Below are 18,019 nucleotides of genomic sequence, written 5' to 3' on the forward strand. Positions count from 1 at the left end.
ACAGAACCTTGGGATACACCACTTGTCACAATTCCTTCCTGAGACTGCACTCCATTTACTACAACTGTCTGTTTCCTATTCTGCAACCAAGTCTGTATCCATTTAACGATCTTCAAATCCAGTCTCAAGTTTTCAAGTTTAATTATCAGTCTGCGATGTGGGACCGTGTCAAAAGCTTTACTAAAGTCTAGATAAGCTACATCTACAGCACCCCTTGATCTATTACTTTAGTCATCCAGTCAAGAAAATCAATAAGATTTGTTTGGCATGATCTCCCCCTAGTAAAGCCATGCATATTGGGATCCTTTAAATTGTTTTATTTGAGATGTTCCACAAGTCTTTCTTTTAATAGTGATACCATTACTTTCCCTACTACTGATGTAAGGCTCACTGGTCAGTAGTTATTTGCCACTTTTGTGCAGTGGGATTACATTTGCTCTTTTCCAGTCCTCTGGAATTACTCCTGTTGCTAGTTACTGGTTGAATAATTCAGTTACTGGTGTTCCAGCACCCCTTTGAGCTCTTTTAGTATCCTTGCATATATAACACATCTGGCCCCATTGATTTGTCCACTTTCAGTTTTGTCAGTTCTTTTAGGACCTTTTTCTCTGTAAATATACTTGTATCTACCTCATGTATATCCTTGAAACCTAACTGTGGCCCCTTTCCCTCTTCTTCTGTAGTGAATACCGAGCAGAAATAACCATTTAGATGATCTGCTATGGCCTTGTCTCCCTCCACAAGACTCTCACTGTCTATCTTCATTCTTTTTATTCCACCAATTGATTTTCTTATTTCATTTACAAACTTAAAAAAGGAGTTGGCCCCTTTAATTACTGACTGGGCCATTTTATCTTCAGCCTGTAACCTTTGCACATCTGATCACCTTCTTGGTCTCCTTCCTACTGACAAGATACACCTCTTTGTCTTCATTATTCTGAGTCTGCTTATATTTCCTAAATGCCCTCATTTTTTCTTTCACACTAGCTGATACTTCTTTTGTAAACCAGACTGTCTTCCATTTCCATGTGCCTTTCCTAACCCTTTTTATACAAAGATCTGTTGCTTTCTCTATTGCACTTTTTTATTGTTCCCACCTCTCCTGCACTCCTTTGAAGTTCCTCCAATCTGCCAATGAATTGCTTACACATCTCCCCATCTCTGCAAATTCAGCCTTCCTAAAATCTAACACCTTTGTGTTTGTGTGGCACGAGTTGAATCCTGCATTTATACTAAACCATACAGCTTGATGGTCACTGGATCCTAGGTTCTCTCCAACACTTACACCTGATTTCCTATTGCCATTTGTGAGGATGATGTCTAAATTATAGCATCTTTGCAAGTGGGCTCATTCACCAATTGCTTGAGGGATGCTCCCTGCAAGGCATTTAGAAAGTCCCCACTTCTAGTGGAACTTGCAAAAGAGCCCTCCCAATTTACATCTGGTAGATTAAAGTCTCCCATGATTATTACCTCTCCTTTTAAACTCATTTTAGTGATGTCTATAAAGTATATCCATAAGTTTCTGGCTGCATAAGTAAATAAAGTGTTGGCAGACCTTGCCAGTTGTTGGAAGGCACTCTGGATGTGGCAGAATACCCAACCCCAGATAAAAAATTGATAGCCTATGTATCAAGCTGAAGGATCCCATTACAAATATGGAAACAGCCATTTCCACATTGTCAAAGCTGGATAATCACCTGAGACAGTATCTGTTTTCAATTGGAATCTGCACGACGCCATCTCACGAATGGCAACAAGACTCCATCTTAGAAATAGATCGCACAACGCCATTTTTTCAAAATCACAGAGTAAAAATCTTCCCCAGACACACACCGACAGTGTTTAACATATTTAAAAAATGGATTATTAGCATTAGAACACTTTTTAGTAATCCTTCCAGAAATCATGCCCTGATGTACACAAAGCCCATTCTGGGGCCAACCTTGATACCATAGCAAACACAGTATACTAGGAAAACAACTAACAATACACCAGAAAACTGTGGGTGTTTTTGCATGTAAATGGAGAGACTCCACATGTGGACAGGTGTAGCTGTGGCAATTGTAATATGGCCCAGACACTTGAATTAAATCTGCTCTTTTTCAGACAGGCTGGCACCAACACAGTTGGGGGTCTCCACCCTGTTTGAAGCTCACTGCCCATAACACGTTTGCATTGCAGTTTGAAAATGTTAGTAAGAAATGAGATTATATATATATATATATAAATAATCCATCATAAATAGAATCTCATGCATAAACACTGCACATTACGCACAGTTGTGCTGCTAACATGACGCACATTAGCGAATGCACAATATCCTGCATGCGAACGCTGTTTATTAGCTGCATGCATGCACATCTGCCCCAAGTCAGATAAACCTAACTAGCGTCTTTTCCCAAATGCCTAAAATTTACATAATGCACACTCACATAAAAGGTTCCATAGCTTTAAAGTATAAGATCCAAGTTTTATTCATTTATTACAAATGCTGTGAAATAAAGACTATTTTGGTATCTAAGTTTTAATACGTGATAAGTAAGCCGTGTTTGGCATTGTACTGATCTTCAACAGCTTCCCAGTATCATCAGTGTGTAGATCACAACATGCATTCTCAACTTATGGAACGTAGCGATATAAAGCACCAAAATGTATTTTGTGAAACCAACAGCCTAGATTTGCATGCAGGGATAATAGAGGAGGCAACAAGCTGTTCGAGGCTGTTCTGTGTCCATTTGAATCAACCTGTTAAATGCCCTGTAACAGATGCACCCGCACTGGGAACCAATGGGATTAGCAACAAACCCCTCTTTTGTGTTGTCTGTTTCTGTGAGGGTATAAATGTGTGTGTTGTGACCCCAGTCTGGAGTCTTCTTGCTGATTGTTGATTGACGGAGGTTTCTTGCTGATGCCAGTATCTGGTCCAGAGCGCATCGGTAATGTATAACTGTATCTTGGGTCTGTATAATTCTTTGCGCTAAATTGTACTTAGATCACAGTGTGTAACTGACTGTACTTTACTTGAATAATACTTTGTGCTGTGGAAACACATGTTCAAGGTCTAAAGTCTTTATTTTACTGTAAGACTGTGTACGCATATAGAGTCAATTTTAGAGGTTTATAGGCAGGGTTTAGAAGGTATAGGTAGGTGAGTATAGAGGTTGAAATCCAGTATCCTTAACATGTTTTATGTAACAGGCCTATTCATTTATTGGAGTCCTAATGTAGCCACTGGCAATTCATCAAGCTCCAAAAAAATGAAAGTTTTCTCAGCCTGATTGCGGGAACTGATGCCATAATCAGTTGACATTAGCCCAAGCAGCCCTGAACCTTCCTATTGGAGTTCAGAGGGAACTATTCAGATCCCTCCACCTCCTCTGTTCCTCTCTTGGCACATGCAAGAACTAGTTGCAAAAGTGGCATTGTGATGGATTTCGGAGCAGATGTCCCATTACTGGAGCAATGTTAAATTATTGTCAGCAAATAAAAATTGCTGCAAGTTTAAAACATGTTTTCACAGAGTCACTGCACTTCATAAAGTATAGGTCCCTAAATATTTAACTTTTTAAACTCCAAGTAGAGCTAACATTTTCAGTTGTGGGTGCAGTTATCCTTTAATGATATTTTTTATAAATGTTGTGAAGGAAAAACTTTGATGCATTAATAGTTTCTATATATATGATGTTTTATAAATGCAAATATATTTTTTCCAATTTAACTAAATAGTCACATGTTTCTAGTTCTACAAGAAAGTTGTAAAACATTCACAAGATATGTACGTATGTCTTAGTACTATTACACAAATGTGAAAATGAACTAATAATGAAGTTAATGGTGTTGAAATCTGCACATTTACTCACTGATGCCTGATTCAGAGCAGCACACAATTCTCATGCATATCCGATGTTCATGTAGTTGAGGAATTGTTTGAAACTGAAAATGAAAATTTCTGAAAACTATGACGTGTGCATTACACAGAGTATATGCACAAACGCACTGAGTCGCTGAGTCAAACCGTATCAGGAAGAGTACCCAAAAAGTGATGGACATTCCTACATGGTGACTGGGAGGTGGCTACTAGTGCACACAAAAATGGTCTGTTTAGTGGGTGTTTTATAGGAGTGTCATGGGCGTGTCAATGCAAGCAACTGTGGGCCTGATTCAGAAGAGGACAGAATTGCAAAGCTGCACACAAATGGCTTTACAATTCCATCCTGCAAAAATGCAAATGCAGCAGAAGGTGTCTGATGCTTCTTTGCTGCATCTGCAATCCCAGCACTGCGACCGAAGTCACAGCCGGATTGGTCACGATAGTTGCCTGTTTGGTCAGGCTGCAGTAGCTGAAGCTTAACGCAGCCTGGCCAGGTCCTGTCAGCCTGCAAGGCCAGGATGTCTGCAACCATGGATGTAGATCTTGGCATTGCCACTCCAAGAAAATGGGGGCATGACGCAGGCCATCCCCACACTGCCCACAAACACCTCTGTCTGTCAATAAGTCAGAGTCATATGGGGGCCTGGGTGTAATATTGCAGGACCAGTTCTGCCCATGCACAGAATGGTCTGCACATGTGCAGATTCCCGATGATCGGGAATCTGCGATTAGCTTTGCACCAGCATGCACTACTGAATCAGGCCCTGTGTTCACAGATGCACAGCTGCAAGCATGTTTTACAGTGTACACTAAAAGTTGGCATCTCAGTCTTTGCACATTGGCAGCATGGTTGTACACAAGGGAAGGAGTTTGGTAACCATTTGGAAAAACTCGCAGACAGGCAACTGTCAGTAGATGCTCCTGCAAGTGCTTTTGTTTGCTACTTATAATTAGCCCCACAATCTCTTCTGTAAATGATGGCTATATATAAATAAAACTGAATTCATGCTTTAATTTAACATACTGTTTTGTTGTTGATGATGTACAATATTTGCTGAGCCATAAGTTTGTAATTGCATCAGTGAGAAGGGTCATTTTAATGTGACTACATTAGATTTTTCTTACAATACAGGAGTGGAAGCTTTGCTTTTAATATTCTCACAGTTTAAGATAGTACTCAGTTAAATAGAAATAAAAAATTCACTTGATAAAAAAAAATTATTTGTGAATATGCAACAGATGGTAAGACTTATAGTCATTCTAGCAGATTAATAGTGTTCTGTCCATAATTCACATCTTTGCTTTCCCAAAAGATGTTGTTGGGTGGAGGCCATATTGACAGCTGGCATGTTCCTAATGTAGTTAGTTTGATATACCTCATCTATTAAATGTTGCACATTCTCCAAAATAACACATGACAAGTGCAATTGATCACCTGGGAAAGGGCATATTCTGCTGAAAGCTTTCATTTATCATACTTTCTTCAAGTTTGTTTCAAAGAATAAGCTGAATTTATGCTTTTTTTAATTCTAGAACCATTTTTGTCAAACAATACTATTTATTATACAGTATAAATAGTAATCATACATTGCTCATCAAATCAGGTGTACTTTTTAAACACATAAAAAAAGACATTGACAGCAGCTGTTATGGGAGTTGTGGCTATGTGATAACACCTCTTAGGGCACTATGATAGCTGGCATTGCTCTAAAAGACCAGGTTAATACCGATTAAATAAAATTAATTTAGAAGGTATTAAATTGCTTTTCTTGCTTCAATAGCAAGACAGACACCACCATAATTAATATATAAAAGGCATAAGAAAGGTAAATGGGTATCATGCATAAATTATAACCTTTTATTATATTATTCTTGTAATATTATGGTATGATTCTTCTATTTTTGTAATGCCATTGTCAAAGAATCAAATGTGTTTAATACCATTCAAGTGTTTTCTGAATCCTCAGTGTGCTTTACTCTTGAACAGGAAAAATACCTTCAACACAAAATTTTTCCCATTTCATAAACTTTCATTAACAATGTTAAATGGGAATTTAAAAACATCTGATGATATAGCAAACTAATTAGCAACATGAGAAATAGTAAAAGAAAACATTTCATATAGCACTTCTCATATGTCAAATACATTGTAAATAATGTAAACCAATCTGGGTCATATTTTAATTATCTTATGTAGAAACCAATACATTGGAAATTAAACAATACATACAAAAAAATCAATATTTTCCTTCAGAGCACAGAGTGCAGTTTTGAAGGTACAAAACTATTTTATTATCAGGGATATAGAGGTGAAAACTGTATATTGCAATAGAAAACACAGTACAAACAAATAAAATAAATTAAATAATTCAAATTCTGAACCAGTGCTGCCAAAGTTCCATCAAAGGAGAAAACATTTCAGAAAATAAAGATCCATTAAGTGTGGGTGGTGGCAAGGGGAAAAGCATGATATACAGTGAACAGGCAGAGACAATAGTCTGGGGCGAGTCAAGAAAGTTGTCTTAACAAATATCATTCTGTGAACTCAAATATCTTCAAACTATTGGCCTGAATACTCTATGAGACTTCAGTGTATTCCCCACCTTTCTTATGAAACTACTTGACACCCATTTTAGGGGCATATTCAATTAGATGCGAAAAGTCCTGTACTTTTAGCATGCTGATTTTTCGCCGACATCACTGGTTTTCCATGCGAAAAAGTATCGTGCTCATCCCCGCTTATCCCCGTATTCAATAAGAAATCGTCGAAAACAGGACCCGGCGTATTCTGACCTGGCGAAAAGTGCTGTCAGATTTGGGGAAATCAGCCTGACTACCCCAAAAAATGCACTGACATTGGGAATAACTATAGATACCCCCTAATAGGCCTGCTGAAGGTATCTGGGGTACCTAAATGCACAAGTGGTGAAGAACAGCATTTTGCAGGTTTTTTTGGAGAAAATAAATAGTCCTAGCAACTTTGAGGTACATGAAAATGGGTGCTAGCATATTTTAAAGTTGCTAGAGTGAAGTATCAAAAACATAAAAAATCTACCTGCCGCAACCACCTGCAAACTTAAAATCACCTGTGGCATACTTGGAGGCCCCCCTGGAGTCTATTTCACTAGTTTGTAAGTTTGTCCCGCAACTTTGTATTTTTTTGCCCCCTTTTTAAAACTCATTTTTTGGGGTGTTCTTAAGGGTTTTTTTAAAAAAAATTGACACAATTTACCTTTAGGGGCTGTCCCAAGGGTGCAGAGTGGTTTCCGTAAGTTTGCACCCGAGAACCCCAATTCTGTGCTTTTTTCGACAGCTTTCATAGGCGAATCTTTTTCACCTATTCCAATGCATTGACTTTCCGCACTGGTGAAAAATCTTTGGAATTGAATACGGGGATACGTTTTTGCCTGGCAAAATGATGTCACCGGTTATACTTTTCTGCAGAAACAGGCTTTTCGAACATCATTGAATACGGCTCATAGTGTAAAGAGTGGCTATCAGCCTCTCAAAATGTAGAAAATCCTTCATATTTTATTTTATTAGACCCAAATTAGGAGCTGTTTGAGAGATCCAATGCTGTAAAATTGGCTTTTTAGTCACCATAATGACTATAATTAGATAGGGTAAAAGATGCAATAAAGAGGAAACTGTCCACATGTTCAATGCAAAGAATTTTTCTACATGACTAGTAATTATGAGCAAGGGTGGCATTGGGCTGGCAACACTTAGGATAATCTCCAGTTTCAGCAGCTACAAAATGTTTACTGTGTGCAGGAGAAATGTACATCTTGTGCACAACTACTAGATGATTTTCCTGTAGGATCGAACATTATGCTATCAGTATATTGGATGGCAGAGTTAAAATGTAGTTACTCAGGAAATTCTCAGTGTCCTTCCTTAAAGAAGGCATGGCAGTGTTGAGCAAATCCAAATAGATAAGAATTTTAAGCCAGCAGGTAAGGGAGTCGGTATTTTGTCCAATACATCTGTAGTCTAAATAGGATTCTGTTGTTGCAAAAGGAGGCAATGTACAAACATAACAAAATGTAAATGTGGGAGGGCATAACATTCTTGTAATTGTTAAAGGTTAAGAAGATGGTGTCCTGGGTCAAAAACATATTTAATAGATTGGATGTCATTAAAGTCCACAGTTTAAAGATTGAATTTTGTAAGTATGGAGGAAGGAAGAGTTATTCCATATTGCTTGCTATATAGGAAAAATTATATTGATTCTAACCAAGCCAATTGGCAATAGTAAATCAAGCTCTATGCATATCTTATTTCAGACTATTAGCATGGTGAGACACAGGGGACACCACCACTTGGGAGTGCTAAAATGACACCAGTGCATAAGGATATGAAAGGGATTCCTCCAGCTCTGGGTTAATGAAATGAAGTTGTGTGACATTTATTTAGAAAACAAAGGTGTTTATTGAATTTTACTGACAAAATGGGGCAAAAAAACAGAAGGGATACATGAAGAAAACATAGGAAGGCCAATAGACCGAGAGGGGAACACAGATTGCAAAAGCAAAAATAAAAAAGCAGAAAAATACACTAGCATAAATAGTACAAATTTACAGACAAATGGTACAGACACAGACAGCAAGAAGGCATAGTTAGAATAGTAAGAAGTATGTCATATAGTCCCAGAGTGAGGAGAGTCCAAAAGACTACGGGGTAAATTTACTAAAGTGAGAGTTTTTAGAAGTGAGTTTTAAAAGTTATTTTGCCCATAGCAAGCAATCAGATTCTAGCAATTATCTTCTAGAAGGTGCTAGTTAAATTTTAAGTAGAATCTGATTGGTTGCTATGGGCAACATCACTTTTAAAACTCACTTCTAAAAACTCTCACTTTAGTAAATTTACACCTAAGGCTGGTAGTCTGAGCAGTACTTCTATAATTCTTAATTTCTCCTATTATTCACTCCATCCAAACCAACTCATCAAAAGGGAGGTGGCAGAAGTAGAGTATTTACTTTTCACTGTTTCAAATTTGAAATGCTTCTGTAGCTTGCTCTCAATGGTGGTCAAGCTAGGTACAGAAGCAGTCCACCAGAGTTGTGAGACAGCCGTATTAGCACAAAAATATGTCCCATAATATACATATCACTAGAAGGTATGTCACCTGGACAAAAAAAAGGCACCAACAATGGGTCAGGTAAAAATGATAACCCTCTGACTATACTAATCAAGTTGTGGGCAGTCCCAAAATACATGGAAAAATCCTCCCACCTCTCCACAATATCCCCAACAAAATTTATAAATGAGGGGCCAAATTTTGTGTTGCCTATATGGGATTAGATATAGTCTATGCATTAGTTTATAGAGTATAGCTGCATGGTTGATACAGCAGGACATTTGAAAGCAAGTATGGAATATATTTGCCCACACAACCTCACACAGTGTTTGTGAGAGATCAGCCTCCTACTTGAGTTGGGCAGAAAATGTACCTTTTTTAGCATCAAGCAGTAGTAGGTGGTACCACATAAAAGCTCTATGAGCAGCAGAAGAAAACTTTGCTAATACATACTGGAGCAGAATATATTTTTGGATTCATTTTGGGTATATACTCTGTAACCCAGAGGTTCCCAAATGTGGTTTTCAAGGTGGTAAAATGAAATTGACTGAGGTTCTAACTAAGTCACCTGTGGTCAAGCATGGATATCCTTAAAACCTGGACTGTTAAGGGGCCTTGATAAACTCTGCTGTAACCAATGCATCAGTTGCAAATATTTATAAAATTCTGAAGAATGAATTGAAAGACTTTAAATCAAACAAACCATTATCAGACATAACTACACCGAGAGTAGGTAAGCCAATGTTAATCCAATTAAGAAACTGTAAATTTTGAATCCAGGGGGGCTATTCAGCTAGAGATAGGGTTAACAGTTGAATGTCCTCTGAGTTCTTCATTAGTAAATGACATGCCATAATTGTGGCCGAAGCTGCCTTAGAGTAAGTACAACTGTTAGGATAACTGGAGATAGGAAACCGTAACAAATCTGGAAGCAAAAACAGTCTCAACAGATCTATTTTGAGGACAATTCATGGATTTGTGGATGTTACCTCAAACTATTCCTAGCCTCACTTAACAGGCAATCAATCTGTTATAGCTATTCTTCGTTTACCAGACTTCCACACATATCTGGAAATCACAGAATAAAATCTTTTGCATAGGGTAACAGGGAGCAATCCAGGATGGTACAAAATAACTATAACAGTTTTAAGATCAAAACCATCTTTATCGCTGCCAGTAATCCCAGCCACAAGACCTCCTGAAACATCCACTCCTTTGTGCGTTTCTCTATTTTACTGAGAAAGGGATCATAATTACAAGTGAGCAACTCTCACTAATACACTGGAAATTATACTCCCAAATAACTAAGACTGTGAGAATGCCCAACATGTGCAATTCTGACAGTGATGTAGGGGCAATGTAGAAAGTGATTGCTTCACATTTAATTGTATTTTTCTTGTAAAACAACACTCTGGAGTATTCCTCAAACACAGAATGTATGGAAGGGAGAGAGGTCTAGGGCTGGAGAGACACAACAGATGTCATCCACAAACAGACAAAGCTTTTGTGGGGAACCACATATATTGAGTCTGCCGCTAGAATCTGTACATCAAATTCTTTCAGCAAGTTGCTCTTTTGCAAGCGTGAACATAAAGATTGAAAGTGGACCATCCTGGGGTGCACCATTAGAAATGTTGATAGTGTTGGAAAGAAACACATTGGCAAGTATTCTTGCTAAAGGGGAAGAGTACAGAGCTAATATAAAATCCAAAAATATGCCCCAAATTCCAAAATGCTGCAGAACCGCAGTCAAGAAGCCCCAATGGAGCCTATTGAATGCCTTTTCATCATCAACTGTTAGCAACAGTAAAAGCTCTTTTCATGACACACACCTTTCCAAGATGTTAAGCACTCAATGAGTGTTGTCCAGAAACTGTCACTAGTGTGATATTTTAATTTTCTAATTAGATGGCTCCTTCAACCAATTAAATAGGAGTCTAACTGATTCAAAGTTTAATCAATGATTTACTTGAGAGGTGAATAGGCTACCTTTTATACAAATTTTATTTTTTTAATACAGAAAACTTGATTCAAGGTCAGAATGGTGAACTCAGTTGCTGAGTTTACTATGTTTCAAAAACAAAAACATATAATTATTAGAACATTTGAAATTAGGATAATGTATAATATAGATATGCAGTAAAATGGAATAGTTTTGCAATAGTGCCTTTTAGTAAATTGTTTAGCATGCCAATTCTTCATTCTCAGGAGATGCATCCATAAACTTGTAAGACAGTTCTGATGGTTTGGTTCTATTGTAGTCATAGACTTGACTTTGAAGTGATGTTTTTTCTTATTAAACCATGTGCACTTGTAGTTGAACCATCAAGCCTGCCGAGGACAGATCCAAAAAGTGAAATGAGTGTGTATACCTACAGTATGATTAAAATTTTAGGCATTATGGAGATTTGTTCAAAATTAATACATTTTTGGGAACATTATTTTGTTGTTTATAAGTAAGGCCCTTTGTCTTTTTTTAAATAAAATATCACAAATTGTTATCATCATATGATGATGATTATGATGATGATGATTCTGATAATTTGACTTGCTAATTTTTAAGTGTTTATTTACTCTTTGCTACATTTTTCAAATTTTATATCATTTTACATATAATGCATTTTGTGTTTGTTCTCTGCTGCAGGCCTAAATCAAGTAAAATCATAAAACTATCATCATTAGATTAATGACTTTTATTCTTCGTTCATTGAAAAGATTAAGTTATGTTCCTTATCTAGTTAGCAATTTATTATTCTAAAGTGCTTTATGGTTGTCTTCCAGATGAGTTGAAAATATGACTTTGTTTTACTATGTCAAAACAAAAGGATTATTAAAGAAATTTTAAATTCTCCAAAACATCTTTCTTTTCTTACCAATGAAGATTGTGCTTCATTGAATATTTCGTAATGATTCCCTGTGCATCTCAACCAGAAACCAAACCTTCTTTAATATTCTATCCTTATTATTCTCATTTTCTATAATTTAACAACTTCTCATATTATTCTTAATGGAAAAGTCATGCAATATTGAGCAGTAACTGCTGTTAATTTCCCGCTGTATATCATTTGCATTTTCTCACTGCTTGTGGAGACTAATTAACATGCTCTAATTATCATACTGATTGTCTGCTTTAGCGTATTAGAATATAGGCATCTCAACCCTCGTTGATCTTACAATGGAAGAATTTATTGTTTTCAATAAAAGCATTAGAATAAAATCGGGATTAGATTTTCCCTAGAAATGTGTGCCATCTATCAGTATTACATTTGTTAAATGAGTCAATTCAAAAAGTAATGAATGTTGTTGCAAATGTAATATAAACCAGCTAATTCCTTTAGTGGTAAGATGATAACAATAAGCAGAAATTATTTGGCATTTCACTGTCATTACAAGAAAAAAAGCAGTTGGGTCTATTAAAGTCTTAGTTGGGGCTATATTTTTAAGTATGTAAATCTGATCTGCCTATTACAAACTTCAGTACTAATTCTGCTTTCTGAACTTACATGCTTATTTTGGGTGAATGGTCCTACAAACCTGTACTGATATAATTTTCAAGCCAATTCACTAATTTTTACTAACTTGAATACACAATATCAAAAACATTTCTAATAATATTGCAAGTGGAATCAAAGGGTAAATTATTATTCTTGATAACAAATATTCACAATTGAGGTGTATTTATTAAGGAAAGAAAATCTGTTTTTTTCAATGTACATTCTATTCACCATTAATGGCACTATAAACTACCTTCCATTTACACTTTTAAAAATATTGAAAGTGTCTGCATCAGCAACAAACAAAATAATTAAAAAGTATGCATATTTGAGAAAAAATTACTTAAATCATTTATTTTTAATATGAAAATTGTGAAATCAAAGCAAGCAAAGTTAAGGATTCAAATAAATTAGGAATACAGAACATTTTGTTTTCTTTATATATTTATATTTAAAATATATGCTAATACTATCATATTTATTTTATTTTTAATAATAGTGTGCACTAAATCCCAAAATCTTTAACTAGCCTAAAGTATTAGGGAATCTGGAATGAATATGTATCTTGGTGTATGCAGGACTAGATGTCATTACTGGGAGAATGTCATGCCCCAGCACACCATTCCTGGAGCTTTGAAAATGTATACAGTATGTATGCATTTAAATAATGAATGGAGTTGAACCCAGAGATGATAAATTTGTTAATCTCATGGTTCATGTATAGAGGATTTACTTCTGTGCTGGTCTAAAATTCAATTATGGATCAGTTGATACTGGGCCCGTTTGAAGCATGCTGTGTGCTTGTGGCCACACAAGGGTGCCAGGTTCTTGTTCCAGAAACCCCATCCCGTTCACCCACCCACTGGCATTATTAGTATAAACTCATGGAGAGGGAGCAGGGAGGAAAGGGGTAGAGGACAGTGCTGGATGCTGAGTAACTTACCACCAACCCTGAGTTGATAGAAGAACAGGAGCATCCCAATACGATTGTTGGCTGTAATAATAACTCTTTAACATCTACTTTTAAAGTAATTTAAGGGGTAAGAAAAAAGTGTAAGAATTAGCACTCCAAATCTAAACATTAGTTAGCAATCTTTAAGAAAATATCACCTCTGACTATGGAGAAAGTTACTGCCAAATAAATGTAAAATTGGCAGCAAGCCATGCACCACATGCAGTGGCAAGGAAAGACTCAGACCTTGGACTTTCTTTGTGAGCTGTGGTTCTGTTACTGTGCTTTCATACACTAGAATGCTTATTGCAAAAGTCAGGACCCAACACAGTCAAGTATCTTCTACAACCTTGTGTACACCATCTCCTCACTCAGAGTATAGATGTGTCACCTTTAAAACATGCAAATAAGTGCACAAAAAGAACACTAAGGCTAAAGAACAAACTGTGTTCACAAATTTCACAGATCCCTGAGGAGAGAGTAATAGTGTCCATGAGTGCTATGTGTGAGTCTCACATTTCTGAGTCTGACATTGTAATTCTACAGAAGCTTCCTTCCATCATTTCTGAACCCATTGCAAATGTGAGGATGAATAGAAATGATGATGATGGAAAAGACCTAAAATTGAGGATGCTACTTTGGAAGTACAACAGGATGATGGGATAATTGTGTATCTGACACTGATGAAGATGTTGATGATGAATGTGTTAGACAAGAACAAGTTGATACAATTCAGGAGGAGGATGCTGTCTGTGTCAAAGTGAGTCTGCCACCAGTGTCAGCAGTTCTTTACTGTGAAAATAAGAAGTACATTGTCATGCCTGGTCAGAAGATCAAAAATCCACCTCTTTAGTGTGGAATAATTTTTAATAAATCTTGACATTTGTCAATGCATCTGTACCATTTGTACTGCCAAAGTAAATAGAGGTGGTGATGTTAGCCATCTAGGCTCCTCCTCCCAGTTACGTAATTTGTAGATTATTTATAAAAATCTGGAAAATAATTTAAAATAATAATAAGCAGCCCAGCATCAGCTAGCAGTAGCATGGATAGATACCAGCACATGAAATCTCTACAGCCAACATCTTCACCATCAACTTTTTCATTAATGATCACAGCAGTCCAACACCCAATTTTCAAAGGCAAACTGACTCCCCCCTAACCAAGATTCACAAGAAGAATCATTGCATGCTAGGGCTTCTGTTGCAGGGGATGAATCTTCATCACATAAGAGGACCAAGAAGAAGACTTGTAGCTTCACACAGCAATTATCCTTGATAATTATGTTACCATTAGTTCTGCATCTAATAGCTATCATCAATGCATCTGGTTTTAGCCAATTAGTTGAGGTCATGTGTCCACACTACCAAATTTCATCTCAATTCTATTTTTCCAGAAGAGCAATTCCTCACTTAAACAGGGACATAAAATAAAAATATATTCTTTGCCTAGGAAATGCCATTGTACCAACAATCTACTTAACTTCAGATATGTGGACAAGCAGTAATGCTCAAACTAAATATTACATGCCTATGACAGTCCTCTGAGTGTATGTATTGCCTTCAGCAGAGCAGTGTCCAACACACAATACAAGCTCATTCATATGCAGATTACTTTCTGAATCACTGGCTTCACTAAGAAGCATACAAGTGTCAATCTGTTGGAAATACTCAGGGATGTCAAAGCAAAATGGCTTACCCTGCTACAACTCCCCTCAGTATTTGTAATTTCTGATAACACAAGTAAAATTGTATGATCATTACAACTGGATTATCTTGAACCTGTAGCATGTTTTGTGTACACAATAAACTTAGTGGTTCAGAATTTCTTAAAAACTTGCAGGTATACACAGAACATGCTGGCTGTGGCCCACAACATTTCTGTGCATTCTTGACATTCAGCAACTACATGTAGAACATTGTAGCAGCTGCAAGAAAATAATAACTTTCCAATGCCACCAACTGAAGTAAGAAGTAATAACCAGGTGGAGTGCCACCTTTTATACTGTATGATTCAGCGATTAGAGGAACAGCAATAAGCCATTCAGACCTTTAAATCAAGCCTTACTGCAGCACACTATAGAATGCTTTTGGTTTTATGCAATCTACTGAAACCATTTAAAACTGCAGTCTCTGAAGTAATTTCAGACACTGCCAGCTTTAATTACCCTTAATTAAACTACTGAAAAAACAGCTCGAGAACCTAAAGGTAGAGAATAAACTAAGTGATTCTGCTAAGTATGTTGAACTTGTAGATCAAGTTCTTTATTCACTTTGCCAGGACAAAAATATTTGCAACATCTTGCAATTAAATCAGTACATTTTGGTAACCATGCTTGAGCCTAGGTTTCAGTCATATGTATTGTCTTTCTTTCCAACTGACACAGATCTTATGAGATGCAAAGAGCTCATTGTGGGCATGTTGTCAGCTCAAGTAACACACAATGATGTCTCCTGCTTAAGTTTCTCCTGCAAATGCTGTTGTCAGGAAGAAAACTGAAATTTCCCAACAGACACACTGGTGATAATGATGAGTCAACTTAGTTATCATCAATGAGACATTATGACATTTGGCTAGGGTTAAAATAATTGTCCACATATATGGACACCTCAAAAAAATACAAAGGAACTGAATCATTTGCGCATATAATATTATTGTCTATTCTTAGTACTATAACCCCATATTAGAATCTATACCAAATAACTATATCTTACTCTCAGGGGTGTGGCCTTTAGACAACACTAGTGATAAAGACATTACTATTACAAGAATAAAAACAATGTTGTCTCTCAAATGTGCACAAAATATTCAGTAACAATTAAACTGACTTTTATTAGTTATATTTAAAATGTCAAAAGTTGGGTAAATATTAGCAAGTTTGGTTGTAATCAACTAGAGGTCAAAAAGCCACAATAGTGTGATGCAAGGTTTTTGCTTGCTTCTGAAGCATTGCCTTATTCAAATTCCAGGACGACGTCACATAGGTGAAAACTCCATAGGCAAAAACAGGCAAAAAGTTTCTCCATCAATAGGCAGGAGAAAAGAAGTGCAAAATCCCTATTTTGAGTAAAAAAGTGTGGACTTGGTTCAGGACCCTTTTGGCACACTCCCCCCCCCAATGACTAATTAGGCAAAAAAATATATAAATACCCCCTAAAAAAGCCATGTCAATCTTGGGATAAAATTGCAAAAAGTGTTTGAAAATTGGGCTTAGGTACTGGGATAGGTATTTTGGGGTGCTATATGGATGGGACAGATGTTTTTATGATTGCAGGAGACTTCAGCAGTTGTATTTAAAAAAATATATATTTTGTACTTTACAACCCCCAAAATATACTAGTATCCATTAACAGGTACAACCAATTTAAACACAGCAATTATTTTTCATAAAAGACATATGCATATAACAGCCCTTTGATTCAAAATAAGATCCATAATTACTTTTATTATGGCTAATAATACACTTCTATATTACTTCCCCAGGTTAATTAGGCTTTATATGGGGTACAGACTGATTTTCACTTAAAACACTGACCTTTTCACCAGTTCCGCTATTCACTGCATTCACCCATATGCATTTTTGCCTGTTTTACAAATGAATAGGGCAAAAAGCTGGTGCCTGCATTGAGTAAGTAGTCAAAAATTTGATTGGCTGTTCATGGTTTAAATACTGGGCTCATTCACTCTCTGCACATGTCTTTGGTAAAGGCCTATTATAGGCCGAAACACGTTGACAGTACCATGACAGTACCACGAGTGTGAACAGCCTTTTTCCTGAATTATCAGGTTTGCATTTTTCTATTTTTTTTACTTTAAATATTTTTTTCTTATTTTTTATGGACCTGTTCATGTGTTTTTATGGTTTTTTGTATATATGATTGACCATTTGGAGGCTATTATACATATGTTTTTTTATCTAATGATCACTGGCTGCTACATCTTTCCATGAGTGATCTGGTATAATAATAAAAATTTGGATTTTATATATATTTATTTTTGTTTCCTTTTTTGGGTTAAAATCCGTTATGGAGGAAATATATATATTTTTTTGAGGAATAAGTACCAAGGGAATTCAGGAGAGAAAAGAAAGAAACCTTTATATACCTGAAATCTTCCTTATATACCGTGAGTGGGGTACGCTTTCCTATCCATGAGGTCTATCTAAAGAAACTTTGATGTGTTTAAATCCCACACTTTTTTAGTGAGTGGGGTACGCCCTTTTGCTTCTTATGGTTATGTGAATATGAGTTGGTATGGTTGTCACATTTATCTATACACGGAGGTGATAGGGGGAAGAAAAAAAAGATAAGAAACCTTTTGATGCATGAGATCACATCACTGAGTGTGAGTTAGGGTACGCTTGCACCCACTTGAATGAATCACGCTTGTTTCTACATACTTTCTTCAACTAATTGGAGACTTAAAAACTGTGTTACACATTTCTTGTTTTTTTATGTTTTTTTGTAATCATACATAAATTGGAGGATAAAAGGGGAGAAGAATCACTTCAAGTCTACACTGAATCCATTTCATAGGATATCATGTTTCTCAAGGGAAGTAATGCGATTATAAACACATATTTTTTATTTTAATTTTTTTGTTTTTTAGCGCCTTTTGTT

At 36.3% G+C, this 18,019-nt stretch overlaps 1 pseudogene; it reads right to left on the minus strand.

Moving 5' to 3' along the window:
* Window positions 1–525: 525 nt before the first annotated feature.
* Window positions 526–1,491, minus strand: LOC148477520 (uncharacterized; annotated as a pseudogene).
* Window positions 1,492–18,019: the final 16,528 nt, after the last annotated feature.

The sequence above is a fragment of the Taudactylus pleione genome, unplaced genomic scaffold, assembly GCF_031769625.1.
Source record: "Taudactylus pleione unplaced genomic scaffold, aTauple2 ptg000710l, whole genome shotgun sequence".
In the NCBI taxonomy this organism is placed as follows: domain Eukaryota; kingdom Metazoa; phylum Chordata; class Amphibia; order Anura; family Myobatrachidae; genus Taudactylus; species Taudactylus pleione.